At 46.4% G+C, this 17875-nt stretch overlaps 1 protein-coding gene across 2 annotated transcripts in view; it reads left to right on the top strand.

Moving 5' to 3' along the window:
• Nucleotides 1–17875, top strand: part of RBFOX3 (RNA binding fox-1 homolog 3) — a 239955-nt gene that overhangs the window by 128592 nt on the left and 93488 nt on the right. The window contains exon 2 of one of the 2 annotated variants that reach the window (XM_081180930.1): nt 13482–13531. The exons of the other annotated variant lie outside the window; for it this stretch is intronic. The gene's annotated coding sequence lies outside the window, so the exon portion shown is untranslated. The remainder of the gene's footprint in view (nt 1–13481; nt 13532–17875) is intronic. 2 annotated transcript variants of the gene reach the window in all.

The raw sequence follows: 17875 nt of genomic DNA, 5'->3' as shown, positions 1-17875 counted from the left end.
GTTTTCTTTTAGCTTTCCTGGATGGTTTTATGTCGCTCTTCTGAACTGCATTGTTTTAATGTTTTCGTTTTGCGGTAGTTTTGCTATCATTTTAATTCTTCGTTAAGGCGCCCTGGAGAACTTGCTGAAGGGCAGGGGATGAATCCCTTAAATAATGATCACCAAAGCATTTCTCCCAACCCACCCAAGTTATCACCCCCTTTCTGTTGGAGTCCTGGCAATCTCAAGCGCGTGCACACACACACACACACACACACACACACACACACACGGTATTTTTTAGGCTATCCCACCCCATTTTTCCTTCTTTCCTGAATTTATTCCCAGTAGTGCCTCTGTCTCAAGTGGGGATACTCTATAAGCATGCAAAAAGTGGGCAGTTCCATACCATACATTTAAAGCTCATCAAATGCACGTTTAAAGCACATGACTTCCCCCAATGAATCATGGGTCCTGTAGTGTGTAGCTCTATGAGAGGGGAACACAAGAGGTGCTTTAAAAGTGCTTTAGGGGTAGTGTGTGGGTCTCAGTATTGTGAATTGAATCCTCCGAGGTTAAACAAGTTCTTTTCAACAGCCCCAATCCTTTTCCAGTGTTCCCTAGCAGAAGAAATGGAAAGTGTGAGGTGAGGTGAGGCGAACGACTAGGTGGGGCTCCTTTTCTTTCCATTTCAAGTGCTGAGCCGATAGATGAACCCCTCGAAGGGCCTATATGGACTTTCTCTTCTCATTAAGCCTCCAGTCAGAAAAAAGCTTTGGCGTCAGTGTCAGAATCTGGGCAGTACATCAGGTTTCCCTCCCCAACTCTGGGCTCACCGGATTTTTACTCCTACTCTGTCAAATGAATATCACCTGGTTTCTGTCTTGCCTTGACAGCTGAATAGATTCTGAATGTGTGGGCAGAGTGCAGTGCAGGATTGGGTGCCAGGTTTATATCCAGCAGAGAAAAACTCATCTGAGGAATGAACCTCAGAGTTAGCTACATACCCACACACAGGTGTCTTCTCCACCACATGTTTGTGTGTGTGCTCACACTCGCACACACATAGAATTGATGTGTCAGTCTCAAGCCGCATCCAGTCAAAGGATCACAGTTTTGACCAGTTTTCTGAGTTGCAGCCTGAGTATCTTGCAGTTTTGGTGTGTGTTTCCTTTCTTTTCTAGAACGATCCTATTCTGTGTGCAAACTAACTTCCTCACTGGTGCTCTACCCCTCTTTACCTGACTTAGGAATGGTTGTGTTTCCTCCTTGGCAGGGTACAAAACTATGTTACGCCAGTGACCTCCATAGTATTTTGAGGAAGGTTTGAAGTGAAGGCCCAAGACAGGAGTTGATCATCATGTGAGCTGCGCACAGGTGGGCTAAAGCGAGCTGCTGACCAGCCTGTGGAGCCTCTTTTTATTGAGACAAATATGCAAGCTAGGCAGATACATTTTGGGCTGTGACCTTTACACATCTTCCGTCCCGAGATCGTGGGGTGGTACAAAGTTATTTTGGCACCTGTTTCCACAGTGTCATTTTCCCCTTGCACAGTGTATGATGAAGGAGACAAAAGGTCTCAGGGACAAAAGGTTACAGACAGGACACCGCAGACTGCTGAGACCGCAAAAGGTCAGACATGGGGGACGATGTTCCGACAGCCGTGGCTTGTCTGAGGGGGAGTTTGCCCTGCACCCCAAGGTCACGCGTGCAGGCTGGTGGGGAAGTGTGCTCCCTCCGGACCTCACTGTCCACTCCGCGATATCCCTACAAAGGTTCTCGTGAAAATGTTCTTGCCAAGTGTTTTCCCCTTGGTTGAGTTTATTAAAGAGAGGCCAGTGTTTTCAACAGTACTTTCAAGACCTAACTTTTGTTACCCTTAGAAAAGCTTTCACTGTCCTTCATTTCCAAACAATGTCTTCCGGGAGGGAAAGTATAAAGGGATTCTCTGTGCACAGCTGACAGGTGCTTGTGGCCTTGGGAAGGTGGAAGGTGCCTTGCGTTACCTTTTGCATTGCCCCTTGCATAGAGATCTCAGGACTCGTTTTTTGGCAGACCTTATGAGAGCAAGAGCTGGTGGGACCTTGACTGATATCATCTGCAAGGTGGCCACCTGTGCAGTAGCAGCTCAAAAAAATCATGGTAACTTCCTAAAGATTTCCATCTTGGACTGCAGATAGGACCATCTAAAATAGTATATTGCTCTATATCATAGAATCATAGAGTTGGAAGGGACCCTGAGGATCATCTAGTCCAATGCCCTGCCATGCAGGAATATGCAGTTGTCCCATATGGGGATCAAACCTGCAACCTTGGCGTTGTCAGCACTACGCTCTAACCAACGGAGCCATCCAGGCTGTTGTTGTTAATCTTTGTTTGTATTGATTATTATTAGTGTTGTATATTATCAGTGCTATGTTTTGTCCTGGCTTCTCTGGTGTCTGTCCTAGCAGGAGACCCTATCTGCTGCTAATTTGTGGCTGTAAGTATCTGTACTGCTGCTATGTTTTTAAATAGCCATTGCGCCACGCACAAATAAAATTGATCTATTCTATAATGCCAGTGAGGAATGGTAGGTCGGGGGTGAGCCTCTGAAAGTGAGTTAAAGGACATATGGTATTGTGAGATTCATGGATGTCTTGTCCCATGGGCATGATTGCAGTGGATTAGGGATCAGTGAAATCCAGGGTCCTGTTCTGTAGCCTTTTCACACTCTGGTGAGGACTTATAAGTTTTGTATTTTATGTTTTACTCTGTTTGCTAATGTTGGTCCTTTCTTACCTCACCCTTAAATGCCATGCTGGGTGGTGGTTGTTTTACTTCTTAAGCAATATGGCCCCTAAGGACCATTCTGTTTTAAAGGCTTGTTGAACCTGCATGAACTGGCAAACCACTAGGTGCCATGATTCTATTAATAATTCTAAATATTTCTGACAAATCTGGAAAAAAAATCCAGCGTTTTCTCAGGCACTGGTATGAGGAATCTGAAACAGAGCTGATGTTTGCATGCACGCTTGAACGAGTGCCTAGAATTAAGGACTTGGTGACCATCTCAAGCCTGCTTTCTCCTTGGATTAATTTTATGGCGTACAGGGCTGGAACACTAGAAACTTGCGATGCATTCTTCTTTCCTTGAAAATGTGCCCCCGCAATCTGAAATTGTTTCCTGTGACTTAAGCTAAAAATATTGCTTTCTGCTAATGAAGCCTACAGTGCTGAGAGGGAACAATTGGGTTTGTAGTGCTTCAGAACTGTGGTTTCATATAATATGCAATTTTGTTCAATGAGGAAATCCCCAAGAAAGCCACAGAGAAAAGGCTGGCTCCTCTCAGAGGAGCTAACCCACAAAATACGAGGGGGTCATTTCTGGTAACACATATGCCAGTATCACAGTTGACTTTCAGTGGCTTGATTCTGAAAGAAGTATTCTTAGAAATAATAATATATAGAATCGTAGAATTGTAGAGTTGGAAGGGTCATCTGGTACAACGTCCCGCAATGCAGGAATCTTTTACCCACAACCCTGAGATTCAGAGCCTTACATAACAAAAGATGAAGTTTGCTCAGTGTCCTAGCCAGCCAGCCTTGCCCTCTTTCAGAATTCTACATTCCATTTTACCCCCACCTACCCACCACAATCAGGGACGTGGGTAGCGCTGTGGGTTAAACCACAGAGCCTAGGACTTGCCGATCAGAAGATTGGCAGTCTGAATCCCCGTGACGGGGATCCCATCGCTCGGTCCCTGCTCCTGCCAACCTAGCAGTTCGAAAGCACGTCAAAGTGCAAGTTGATAAATAGGTACCGCTCCGGCGGGAAGGTAAACGGCGTTTCCGTGTGCTGCTCTGGTTTGCCAGGAGCGGCTTTGTCATGCTGGCCGCATGACCTGGAAGCTGTACACCAGCTCCTTCAGCCAATAAAGCAAGATGAGCGCCGCAACCCTAGAGTCGGTCACAAGTGGACCTAATGGTCAGGGGTCCCTTTACCTTTACCCACCACAATCAGCCAGTAGTCTGTAACCACTGAGCATGTTTAGAATTCATTGGGCTGTTTTTTTGCGTTGTCCCTGCAACCACAAAATACAGTGGTACCTTGGGTTACAGACGCTTCAGGTTACAGACTCCGCTAATCCAGAAATTGTACCTCGGGTAAAGAACTTTGCTTCAGGATGAGAATGGAAATCGCGTGGCGGCAGTGGGGGGCCTCATTAGCTAAAGTGGTACCTCAGGTTAAGAACAGTTTCAGGTTAAGAACGAACCTCCAGAATGAATTAAGTTCTTAACCTGAGGTACCACTGTATAGTTTTTGTGATTTTTCAAGAGCCTGCTAGTAATTTCCTCTTGTGTGTGGTCTGTGGTGCCATTTGGACTACATAAGAGTCCATACTCACCTCTGAACTTTAATAACAGGTGGAATAGCAATATATACTTAAGGTCCGATCTGTGCCCTCTCGCTTTGCTCACGGTGAGTCATGCTCAGTGCTCTTGCAAACACCACAAGAACTCTCCCTGCAAGCTACTGATTGCGGGAGGAATTTCAGCAGTGGAGGAACTTGCTCATCCCCATAGCGTTTATGTGGCTCTTTCGAAGCATTCGGAATACTTGTACATTATCTCAGTAATGCTTATGACTCCAAAAAAACACATGAGCATTGCCACCCCGTATGTCAGAGAGTGAGGCAAGACAAGGGAAAAGCTTCCACCTTCAGCCACTGCAAGGCACCACCAAGCATCTTCATGCATTGTGGGGACCAACATGCATTAGAAAAGAAAGTGAGCATGCAAAACTCATGCAAGTATATCATGTGCCTGTAAGGGTTGTTTTGTTTTTTTAAGGATTAACACTGCAAGACAACATTACCTTTTATAGGTATCCACTTCTATATCTATATCTCTGTCTATATCGATATATATATATAAGATAAAACACGGTCTACCAGCATATGTCTCATTAGATCAAAATGAGGTCCTTGCCAACAGAATTCTTCAAGGATTTGATCTATAATTAATGTAATATGCAAACTTTGAAAATTATAATACAAATTGAAGCACATATCCATCCTTAGTGCAATTCTTTGTTACACAAAACCATTTCTGTCTGGCTAACCTTTTTGCTACATCATCCATTCATTTGTCCGCCCTCCCCCTTTTTCAAATTCTAAAAATGGCATGCAGGCAGTATGAAATTTATTAGGCTCTTTAACAAGAAACTAATAAATTGCCCATGGCCAGAACTTGCCAGACTTTTATCTCTCCAAGCTAGCTAGTGGATCGGAGGGTGTTGGCTGTTTCCCGGCATCTGCTTAGCTTTGCTATATAAGGCATCCTGCCACTCTTGATAGTTCAAATGTTAAGGGATTTTTCCTCCTCTGAAGACCTGTTCTCCTGACCTTCTCCATGGCAGCTGTAGCCCGTGGCATCTACAGTTTCCATCTACCTCCATGATGACTTCCAGGCACGTCAGCCTGCAGTGATGTGTTGCATGCTGCTACCTCACACTCAGCTGGGCTTAGCAAACACAGAGGTGTACCAAAAGCTGGTGTGTGAGCTTAGCATGTGGATGAATCATGCACACGGCCACCTGATGTGTCCGGAAGATAGCAAAGGCTGAAAACTGCAGCTGTCAAGAACTGGGCAGTGGGCCTGAGGCTTGTGACCACAGCAAGGATGCAGAACTTGTGACCACCAGATGCCATGAGCCCCAGCAAGCCTGGCCAGCGAGCAAGAGAGATAGAAGCTGTAGTCCAACAACATCTGGAGTGCCGCAGGTTCCCCATCCCTTCTCCAGCAGCCTGTGCACTGAATCATAGAATCATAGAATTGTAGAGTTGGAACAATACAGAAATCTCAACTGAAGCATCCATGGCTGATGGGCTTCCAGCCTCTGCTTAAAAACCTCCAGTGAAGAAAAGTCCATCACCTTCCAAGGGAGTCTATTACATTGCCGAACAGCTCTTACTGTCAGAAACCTTTTCCTGATGTTTAATCGGAATCTCCTTTCTTTCCACTTGAATCCATTGGTTCAATTCCTACTCTCTGGAGCAGGAGAAAACAAGCTTGCTCCATCCTCCATGTGACAGCCCTTGAGAGGTTTGAAGATGGCTATCGTATCTCCCCTCTGTCTGCTCTTTTCCAGGCTAAACATACCCAGCTCCCTCAACTGCTCCCCATAAGAGTTGTTTTCCAGACCCTTGATCATCTTGGTTGCCGTCCTCTGCACGTTCCAGCTTGTCAATATCCTCCTTAAATTGTGGTGCCCAGAACTGGACACAGTACTCAAGGTGTGGTCTGACCAAGGCAGAATAGAGTGGGACTATTACTTCCCTTGATCTGGAAATGATACTTCTGTTGATGCAGTGAGCCATGCCTGTTGCACAAACACTCTTGTTAATTAGGTGAGCTAGTTAAGAGCGGGGCCACTCAACAATGCCACCATCCTCTCAAACACATCGTCCTGCTGTGCCCAGAGGACTGGTGTAGTGCACTGATCACCCTTGATTCTCATGAGCTAAGCACCTCTCCTTCCGACCATGCAGTGGGCATATTTGAGGGCCTCGCTTTTTATTGGGCACTTCAGATACTTCTCTGAGGCACGGATGGTTCATTGGGGTGAGCTTGGGGTGTGCGCGCGAAAGAGGGATGGGAGCTCTGACAGACACCTTGATTGATTGAAGCGGTTACTTAGAGGCTCTCTCTTGTGTATGATGGATATTTCTCTTTCTTAGAAGAGGGGAGAAAGATGACACATGATTCCCCCAGCTCTTTCCTCTAGCGGCACTTGTGCGATTTACATTAAGGCCTATAACCGGGGTTGGAGTAAATGGAGCAGGTTTGCAATTAGTTTTCAAAGTACTTATCTCATTAAAGTAAATGAATTATTGATTTAGTGACACTCATGCTTTTAGTGAGCGGCACAGAGCCATCACTGCTCTGTTCTCCAGCTCGGCGAGCCAACGGCCAGCCCCAGCAAACTTGCTTTGTGTGTGGTTTTTCCCCTTTCCCCCCTTTTTTTCTTTCCACCCCCTTCCTCCCCACCCTCAATTTCTAATATTTCCTGGTTCTTATTTAGCTTTGTAATTGAAGTGGATCCATGTCAGAAGGGAGCGGTGTGAGGATTGGAAGCCTCCGAGATTAGCTTTAAAGGGAATCATTGGAGAAGCGGCCGAGGGAAGGAAGCCCCATTATCTGAGTAGGGCACTTTGTTCTATTTGGGAGCAGGTCCCAGTTGCCCAGTGTGTCAGGGAGCAGCCTCTGCCAGGGACAACTGCAGCAATTCTGCCTGGCTCTCTCTGCCAGCCTTTTCCTGGAGTGCCTGCAACAGTGACAGAAGTCTGCCCATTTGGGGAGAAGAACCCAAGGGCAGAGGAAAGGTCCGTGCCTGTCGATTCGGCAAGGGCATTTGCTGGGTGGCACGGTACTGGCACAGGCATGGGGTCATGACCCCGGAGAGATGGTTTAGCATGTCATTTTCTTGGCTTTCCCTTCTTACCTGCACCCATTCCAGGACTTTGCGGGTAAGGAATCCAAGCCTGAGAATTGAAATTTGCATAGAGGAGCCTAGACGAAAGGTTACAGAACTACCAGGGCTAAGCCAAGTGCTACTAGCTCAGGACGTTGTCGTGGCATTAAGAGGCAGCTTTCTCTTGCCCAGATATTAGATGCTGCATTAATAGCAAGGGAATGCTCCAAATATCTCCATCCATCCTTTGTCCTTTCCACTGCCCCCACAACTCTGGCCACCCTGCCTGTAATGTCTGGAGTGAGGAACAGTGTTTTTATGAAGCCACCATCATTCTGGGGTGCGCTAGAATGTGATGCCAACACGTGAAGGAGAAAATCCATTTATTTGGGCCTGGCTGGTTCGTCTGCTCTGCCATGCTATCTCCCCATCTGTACCCTTGAAAGCAAAGTATTGGCAGGTGGTTTTATGTTCATATTAGCCTTGCAAGCTTATTCACTGGGTTTTTTCCTGAAATAACTGGTGTCCAATGTATGTGCACGTTCCTACACAGTGCTGCTGGATCAGACCAAAGGTTCATCTTGCCCAGCATTCTAGCAGCATCTAGCCAAATGCCCCTGGAAAACCCACAAGCAGCCATTGGAGCCAGGTGGCAGAAGCTTGCATGAGTTCACTGATGTGAAAAAGAACTTTCTTCTATCTGCCAGTAAACTGCAGTGGGTGACTCCAGATTATAAAGTTATGAGAGACAAAGATATCCTCTACTTCCCCCTTTTTTGGGGAGGAGGCTGCTTCTGCTTTCTGTGAAACTGGTGACCTTTCAGAAATTTGTACCTCAAATCTCCAAAGCTCAAGGCAGCTTCCTACAGAAAATAAGCAAGAAAAAGTTAAAACGCACCATACAATCAACAATAGAAGCAATGCAAGAACGCAGTGCCCCCACCACTCTGCCAGTGTCCACAAGCCTTTCAGAAGGGAAAGGTTTTGCATCCTCCCTGAACAAATAAACTATGAACCTCAGTAGAGAGGCTGGGAAAAAGGACTTACATCTTCCCCACAGATTCCGCACCTCATGTGGTCTGGACGCAGAGGTCGCCCTGCAGAACACAAAACGGTCTCTGAGGTCTGCTGGTTCCAAGCCAGAAAGGGCTCAAAAGGGTTGCAGCCAGCAAATGAATGGGATACCTGTGCAAGAAAAAAAACAATTGCAGTGTATGATGACAATCCCGCTTCCTCGCCCTCCATCGCAAGGTGGCTGCTGGCCAAAGTACCCAGCCAGGACAAGCTGGGCTAGTGTACTAATTATTACTACATTTATGACCACATGGTCCCTGGGCAGGATATATATGTGGGAGGGGCATTCTAAAATTCACATAATTCATACCGAAACGTTGAACACCATTCCGTGGAAGGAGTTGACCCCTTTCAGTTCAGACTACTTACCGTGTTTTTCGCTCTATAAGATGCACCAGACCACAAGACGCACCTAGTTTTTGGAGGAGGAAAACAAGAAAAAAAATATATTCTGAATCTCAAAAGCCAGAACAGCAAGAGGGATCGCTGCGCAGTGAAAGCAGCAATCCCTCTTGCTGTTCTGGCTTCTGTGATAGCTGTGCAGCCTGCATTCGCCCCATAAGACACACACACATTTCCCCTTACTTTTTAGGAGGGAAAAAGTGAGTCTTACAGAGCAAAAAATACGGTAATTGTGCCTTCAAGGCCTGGAGAAAGAGGTGCCTTTTGACCTGCCAATGGAAAGCAAATAATGTAGGTCCAAGAAGCACCTCAGAGTGGAGGCCATTCCTTCTTCCTCACCACGGAGAAGACCCCTTAATGTGCCCCACCACCCCATCACTAGGGTAAGGTAGTGCAAGTAGGGACTCTCCTGCTGGCTTTAATCCACTGGATTTTCTCTCCCTACGTGCCATGCACAACTAGCGTGAAGAGCAATGTTTGCCTATGTTGCCTGTGCAGAGCCCTCACCCCAGCGGTTCTCTGATTAGCTGCTGGAAACATGGCCCCCTTTCCCTGTGCAAAAGCTCTCCTCATTTAATTAAAAGTGTTGACATTGGGACCAGCCAACCCACCCACCTGAGAATCCGCCGATAAATTAAACATTACGCTTTTAATGGCCCATAAAGAAACTCTCCACTGTTGCTTGTGCATGGAGAGGGACAGAAAATAGGGAAGAGGTAGGGGGCAGGTTATATAGCCAGATAATCTGAGCTAATGAATTTAATTAAACAGCAACATTAATTTTGGAGTCGCAAAGGAGGAGGAGACAGGATGTGGGACATAACAGGAGTACTTGAAAAGCCTAATAGAGAGGGAGGGGAATGGGGAAGTAGACCTAGTTTACTTGGAGGGTCTTTGGTTCACTCAAAGCTGCTGCCCATGCGGTGATGGTGGTACATATTTATATAGAGATATGTATGTGCTGTGTTTTTTAAATATTTGTTGTTTTGTGGAGTGTTCTAAGTGTCTGAGTGCACAGTTGGAGTGGACAGGCAAAGTAGAAATTACTGAAATAAATAAAGCTCTAATGTTGCCCCCTGCTAGGCACAGTAGCAGCCAGTGTGGAACCATTGAGTTGCTTCAATTTACCTGGACAGGATGGGGCGGGGAGGAGTGGCAGGGAGGTCAGGGCTCCATTGGCGCACTGGCGGAACAAATCCAGCCTAGGAAAATGCCTTTGCAGGTAGGGATGGTCCAGTGTGTAGGAATTTTTAAATCTGGAGCAGGGGTGGCTAACCTGTTCCCCACTTCTAGATCTAGATCAGCAACCCTTTTCAGCCTGGGGCCGGTCCACCGTCCCTCAGACCATGTGGTGGGCCAGGCTATATTGGGGGGGGGGGAATGAACAAATTCCTATGTCCCACAAATAACCCAGAGATGCATTTTAAATAAAAGCACACATTCTACTCATGTAAAAACACGCTGATTCCCGGACCGTCCGCGGGCCAGATTGGGAAGGCAATTGGGCCGCATCCGGCCCACAGGCCTTAGGTTGCCTACCCCTGATCTAGAGGCTTGAATTTGGTACTAAACCCTGCCATGGATTGTCCCCTGTGACCATGGTCAAATCCTCTACATGGGTTTTGCCACTTGGGAAAGTTATAAAGTGTACCTATGTCTTCCTTGGAAATGTTTTGATTTAAAAGAGACAAGCAGACTGATAACCTGGTGTTGCTTGGGAATTCTAAGGAACAACGACCAATAAAAAGAAATCAGTGCAGTTTTGAAATCAGTGGTTAAAATCAGCACCGTTTAGAAAGGTTCATCTGGATTCAAAACGGCACCCAAACATAGACAAAAACCTCCTTGATCTCAGGAACCATCATGCAAACTTTGCAAAATTTTAAGAAGCGCCCAAATGCATAGTTAACAACTTTCCACAATATATAGCAAACAAGAATGAAATTTTAGAAATAACAACGAATCTGGAAGAGAGAGGGTATACTAAAGGATAAGGAGAAATCACTTTGTAGTAATAATAATAATATTAAAAAAACTTGTGCTAAATAAGACTGGTCTTCAGGTGCTTCTCTCACCTCCTATCTTGCATGAAGTTTGTTGTGTGTATCCTATCTAGAGCTTTGCATGCTCAAGAAGCACCAATAACCAGCAGTCTTCTCACCGTGATCCTCTTTATCTGGGTGGCCTTTTCCATCTCCAAATTGCCCTTTCTCCCAACCCAAGTAAAAGCACTGGCTAATTTCAAAGGAAAGAATTAGCTAGGAATCACAAGGGAGGGAGTGCTCAGAACCTTGGGAGGAGACCCCGTCAGTAGCTGACACCGTTCATCACTGACTGCTGTCCTGTGGCAGGAGGAAGATGTTGAATTTCTTGCTCTGATTATAAGCAGCAATGTGTGTGACACTGAACTGTATTGCATTAGCTGCCCGCAATTGTCCAGCAAATTTCCTTTTTCTTTGTTGATTCCGCTGTCATGGATGTTGCAGATACTGTAGTTGTTGTTGATTTTGGGTTGTTGTTTTCTACTCTCTTAATCCCTGCCTTACTTGATCGTGCAAGAGTGAACTGGAACTCTGTGCTGCACAAAATTCTGCCTGCTCACATGATGATGTAGTACTTACTCGCACTCTACCCCTCACACGAGCTAACCTGGCTGGTAAGATTTTTGAAGGATGGCTGGCCATTGAGTGTGCAAAGGTGCCTGCCTTGGTAGACGTGAGGATTTGGTAATAAATTGTTCTTGGCACTGCCATCTTACCCCCTTCTATTATTTATTTCCCTAGGGTCTTGTCAGTATGTCTGGGTCCCTAAACACTCCACTGCCAGGATTCCCTTATGGGAGCGCAGCGAGATGACTGTGATCTCAGCACACACACCCATGGGATAGATCTCAGCCACAGGGGGCCCAGGGTCTTCATTTAGCAAGTGTTGGGTTTTTTTGGGGGGGGGTTTTGCAGAATGAGGGCAGCACAGAGTTTCTTTGTAGTGGCCATGTTACTGCCAGGCTGAGTTGCAGAGGAGAGCTTTCTGGGCGATTTCCAGGGAAGCCACAGTGATGGGGGCGGATATTATCATGGTATTAATGGAAGCGAGCCCCGGCCTAATGAGCTGTGATTCTCCCTGAATTGGGTTCACAGAGGCAGGAATTTCCATAATTGATCTCCATACCGTATGTCACATAGTCAGAGCACCCAGGAATCCTTAAAAGGTGGCGTTGGCTATGAGTGCAAGGAGCGGGCAAGAGTCAGAACTTATCCTCAGCAACAATTTGCAAAGAGGACCTTCTCCCAAAGCAACTGTGGCTCTGAGGAAGCAAAACTCCAGAGATCAGTAGCAGATGCAAAGGATTTGTTGCTCCAGAAAAGCCTGTTCATATGTTTGTGCTTCGGCTGGGAGCACATCTCTTCCAAAAACTAATCCATTTGCTTAATTTGTACTTGTATCTCCCTTCGGCACAGAGGTGTTCACAGAGTTGCATGGATTGCAAGAAGCAGAAAACTAGAGGGCAGGACTGGCCCACCCATGAGGCAAGTTGAGGCAATTGCCTCAGGCAGCAGGAAACACAGGGGCAGCAGATCCCGATGTAGCTCTTTATTCCCCCCTTGTTCCTAATACAGATCTTCACTCACCCTTTCTTCCCTGGAAGGCAGGGGAGCGCCATTTTGTGGTTCACCTCAGGAGCCAAAATGTCTTGGGCCAGCCCTGCCTGAGATGCACAGAGCACTTTGTTAGCATTCCTCAGTCAAGATGCTTAACTTCTATGCCTTCCTGTAGATCTGAAGTTCCCTTATTGCCTCCGGCCTTGCATCCCACCCAAATAACTGTAATGACTGATTTCAACTAGAAAATAGCCTTTTGACAAGAATCAGCATTTACGTATGGCATGCCTGAGTTGTTGAAGAGAGCGAATTGGGGTCATCGGAAGCAGCAATGCACAGGCATGGCCTCAAGATGGCTTGGGACTGCTTATGGTCGTGAGGATATTAGCACATGGGAAACTTGAGCCTTTAACACAGTGTTTCCCAAACTTGGGATTCCAGCTGTGGTTTTTTGGTTTTTTTGTGGTTTTTTTTGTACTACAGTTCCCATCATCCCTGACCACTGGTTCTGCTAGCTAGGGATGATGGGAGTTGTAGTCCAAAAACAGCTGGAGACTGCTTTAACATAAAAGAACAAAACAAAGCATTGCATCTTCTGGGTAAGTAAACGACCTACCACAGCTTAGCTTTGCAGCAGTGTGGTTGTGAAATTAAATGGCTCCTCTGAGCTCATTCAGGAAAAAAAGTAGGATCATGCATTTGTAATAAAGAGGTTTAAACCAGAACACGGCAGGCTTCATTCAGTGCCCTCTGACCAGCAGCTAGCTCCTTGGTTGACTTGTACAAACAGGAGCATGGATCATATTGCCGCTCTGATTCTGAAGCCTGGGCAGGTTTCCGGAATCTCCTAGGAAGATAATAACGCATGTTCGGAAAGAATGTTGCCAGTCAGCAAGCAAATGGCATCGACCGTGGGTGTGTTAGCCATAACAATAATTGATTTCAATTCTTCCTTCTCTTCCCTTTCTTAGAGAGCCCAAAGTGACTGAGCACCACGGGGGAAGCTTGGCTGATTCCAAAGGTAACACAAGAACTCCCTTTCCTTGACACAGAAGCCTGGGGGTGGGGGGAGAAGGAGAGGCTGCCAAGGGGAGGACCCCTCTTCATCCAAGTGTGAGTCTAGGGACCACTTTGGTTTGCTCAGGCATAATTCACTTAGGAAAGGCATAAGATGACAAGATCATTGTTCTCTAGCAGATGCACACAGGAGAAAGGTCCACGTAGGTTCATATTTAATCTCAAAAGAGAAGAGCGTTTGGTCAGGTGCCATCTGCTGAATCCGCTAAATCTTATCTACAGTGCTAGTATCCCAGAGCCTGGAAGTGAAGCTAACACTTGGTAATGTTGTGGTGGTAGTAAATTAATGATGATAATTGATCATCGTTGTCTTTGTCGTCATCATTGCTTCCAGATGACTTGTTCATTGAGCATTCATCCTGCTTTGCTTATTTGTAGGGAGATTAGAAAACGTCGGCTATTTTTTTAGCATTTACTTGAGTTGGTTTGCAGTGAGGTTAGATGAGGCTGCTTAAAAGCAAGTGTCATCCCACATTTCCCAGTGCAGTTTCCCATCACTTTCCTTACCGCAAAAAGTCAGAATTTTTTGGGATGCGAGTTTGTTGCACGAGAGTTCCTACTTAACTATAAATGTGCAAACTGAATTTGCTGGTGTGTGGTTGAATCCCACCCAAATTAGTGACAGTCTGGAAGCACCTATTAATAATAATTGATGTAAGGTAGACCTGTGTTGTTAGGTATACTTGTATCACAAATGAGGACTGAGGAATGGCTGTCTGAAGTCACCTAAGTGAGTTCGTGACTGAGGTGGGGTTTGACTCATGGGCTTCCTGGCTCATAGCTTACAAATGTACGTAGCTACAACTCCAGATCAGTCTTTGGAAAATGAGGAGGGATTAAACTCACTCAATATTTTTGCTGGTACTTTAAGATAAATGGCGGATGAGTCGCATTAGCACCATAGGGCTTTCCCCTCTCTTCTCCTCACTCCCACATGCCTCCCACATTCCCCAAAACAACTTGGTGGGGGTCAGGAGACACCCCCCCCCGAGGAAGGAGAGGGGTTCTATCTGACAAGCAGACATGCTTGCGCCGACAAAACCATCTCCTAAGCTCCAATTTGAATTCCACAGTATGTGTTTTGAAATGTTTTGTGAAATGGATTTGTATTCTTAAATGTTGTAGCCGCTTTGTGGTGGATTTCTTCAAAAAGCAATGTATAAATCTCACAAACAAACAAAAAGCGGCTCAGGATCATAGGCTGCCCACCACTTCATTACAGTGATAGTCATCCCCAAGATCTACCAGAGTGGTAGAGATGAGATGTGTGGCTTCACTTTTGCTTTGTTTTAAAGTGGATAGTTGAGAATTAGGATGATGGTGATGATTATTATATTACTTCTATTTAATTATTTCAGTAATTCTACAACCACCCCATAGGGTAGGCTAGGATTGTTCTTATTACTACTACTATATAAGCTCTTGGGAGAGGTTGAGAATAACAGCTTGTCCAAGGTCACCTAATGTATTCATGGCAGAGGCAAGATTTCTACTAGAGCAAATATTGCCAGCCTGGTGCCATCTTGGCACTCTCAGCTCCCATCAGCCCCAGCCAATGTTCCGAAATGATGAGTACAGTAGTTCAAAATCTGAATGGCACCACTACTCCCCAGTTCCCAATCCATACTCTGATGCCACACAACTGCCACAAGGCAGTTGTGTAAGTCCTTCTCCTTCTCCCAGTCATGTAAAACGTCAGACGCAGTATTCTTGCACTCTGAATTTCCTCACCCCAGCTCCAAGCCATTGGCAAATGTTTACAAGGTGCGCACTTACCACAGAGCCTGCAGCACACCCAAGCCTTGTTCTCCTAGAGGTGCCAGAACTGAATTCTAGTGGGTTCCAGTTGAAAAAAAGCCCTGGCCCTCAGCATCTCCACAACTGTACCAGGGTTCCTTCTTACATAACCACCCCAAATATGACTGCACAAACATGAACAGCAGAGCCCTGTGGGAGGTTAGCTCTGGGGCAAAGTACCCTGGAGAAGCTGAGGATCTTGCTCTAGGTCTGTAGCAAAACTCGATTCATTTGCTAGTTTAGCGTGAGCTTCTCGCCTGATCTTTTGATTGGCACCATCCAGGGTCGTTAACCAAGATGACAGTCCACCTGGTGCCAAACAGGTGTGTGCGGTTTCCTAGTGTGTTAATTGCAGATGGATTGTGTGTGTTCATGTTGGACAAAGTCATTTATCACTGTGCCACGTTCTTGCTGGAGTTATTCATGCCCCCAAAAGTACACAGCCTGAGAAGCCTGTGCCCAAGGATGGAGAATGGGGGGCAAGAGACACACACGTGCCACAGAGTCTCAGGCTTTGGTGCCACTGGGACAGTCATCACTGAGCAGTCAAGGTCTTGGCTTGTAAGCACCCAGCTGTCAGTAACTTCCCTGCCTTCCATGCAGAACACCAGCATCCTTCTGACATTGTAGCTGATGGAGGGGTTAATGTCAGCCCCTGATCCGTAATTTAGGAAGGGCAAGAATAGCTATTCACTGTGCTGAACTCTGGAGAATTGCACACTGGGGTATAATCCAATAATGTAAAACAGCAGCTGTGCCATAGACCAATCAAATCATTGTATGAATTAACGGAGAAGCAAATCAAAGGCTACGCAGCAGAGCACTTGGCTTGATGATTGTATTCCCCAAAGGACCAGGCCCTCTCCCCCTTGGAGAGATTTGAAGGGGGATGTGGGGTTTAACAGGTGCAAGTCCCCCATCGCCATCATGCTATGTTGGGTGGGGGGAAGCTGTGCCAATGGGATATGTGAAATCTTAAAGGGATAGAAGCCCCTGTCCTTTTTTAGAGTCTCACCCTCCTCTCTGAAGCACACAGTTCAAGTCCTCTTCACATGTGTATATAAGAGGCAGGTTGGGGGGTCCTTCACTCCTTCTGGGCTTGGCAGGAGCAGCAGAAATTCAGTCCACTTGAGTCAGTGCACATTGTGTATGCTACTGGGAAAATCAGGTGGGGCTTCATTCCTGTCACTTAAGGCATTTTGTACCGTTTCTAGGGCGCGTATCCTGCCCTGTTTAATTTTCCCCTCCTTTGTGGATAGAGGAATAATGTGGCCTGGTGTCCAAATATATTAGCTTGGCGTTCTAGGGACAATGGAATCATGCAAGGCCCCAGTGCTCAACTTGCTCACCGTCAGGGCAGATGGAGCTAAATGTTGCACAGATGAAGTTGATGCTGCTCCATTTCTGTGTCTCCTGTTAGCATCTCATATAGCAGGCATAGGCAAACTCGGCCCTCCAGATGTTTTTGGCCTACAACTCCCATGATCCCTACCTAACAGGACCAGTGGTCAGGGATGATGGGAATTGTAGTCCCAAAACATCTGGAGGACTGAGTTTGCCTATGCCTGTCATATAGCATAATGCATGTTGCAGTGTCCTTATGCAATGCATTTTGTGGTCACTAGCAACCAGCAATGAGAAGGCGGGTAAACTCATGGTGTGGTGTCACAATGAAGGGTGGAAAGGGAGGTGGTGCATTTTGTAGCATCTAGTCCTGCTCTTGGGCCATCAGGAGAAGCTGGAAACTAGGCTTCCCTGTCTCTTCCCTGTCGCTGCACTGCCGAGAGTACAGCCTCCATGTTCTGATTTGGAGGAATGTCTTGGGCATGAGGTTGCTAACAGTAGAGGGCGCCATGGCACACAAGAGGCCATTTGGGTGCTGATGTACAGCTCCCACTAACCTTTCTTGGATCCTTCTGGCATTCAACTGCCCCTGAGTCTGAAGCCCTTGCACAGTCCAAGAGCTTAGCGTGGATTGAACAATATGGGCAAAGGACAGGACACAGGAAAGTTAGCCAGCACTCCGCAGCCTTTGATACCCAGGTAAGCCCCATTTCCCGCCTCATAGCCATAATCAGAAACCTCAGCCTAGTAGAGAGATGTGCTCTCGCCATCAGCGATAAAACAAACACCCTGTTTGGGTGGGAAGCCTCACAAAACCTCCCTGCAGCTGTGAGCATGGCACCAACAAAACTAGCAAGAAGATACAAGATCAGGTCCTTTCGGAAATCAGCTTAGCTAGCAAGCTTTTTGGGACACAGACTCCCCTCCACAGTTGACACAACGAGTGTCTGATTTTAGTTAGGCCTCGAGGCCTATATTTTCTATAACCTTGGAGTTGGGAGAACTGAATCTCTTGTCAGCCTGGAGTCTCGCTGCCCTTTAAAACAGGGGCTGTCTGTGTCACCAGCTGCCCTTGTCCTCCTTAATCACGGCAAGACCTGCTTATGGTAACAAGCCAAGGGCCAGAGAGCAGCAAGAATGCCTGGAG

Source organism: Podarcis bocagei (genome assembly GCF_964188305.1).
Source record: "Podarcis bocagei genome assembly, chromosome: 2".
In the NCBI taxonomy this organism is placed as follows: domain Eukaryota; kingdom Metazoa; phylum Chordata; class Lepidosauria; order Squamata; family Lacertidae; genus Podarcis; species Podarcis bocagei.
Note: the sequence above shows the minus strand (reverse complement) of the source record. Positions and strands in the feature narration are given on the sequence as shown.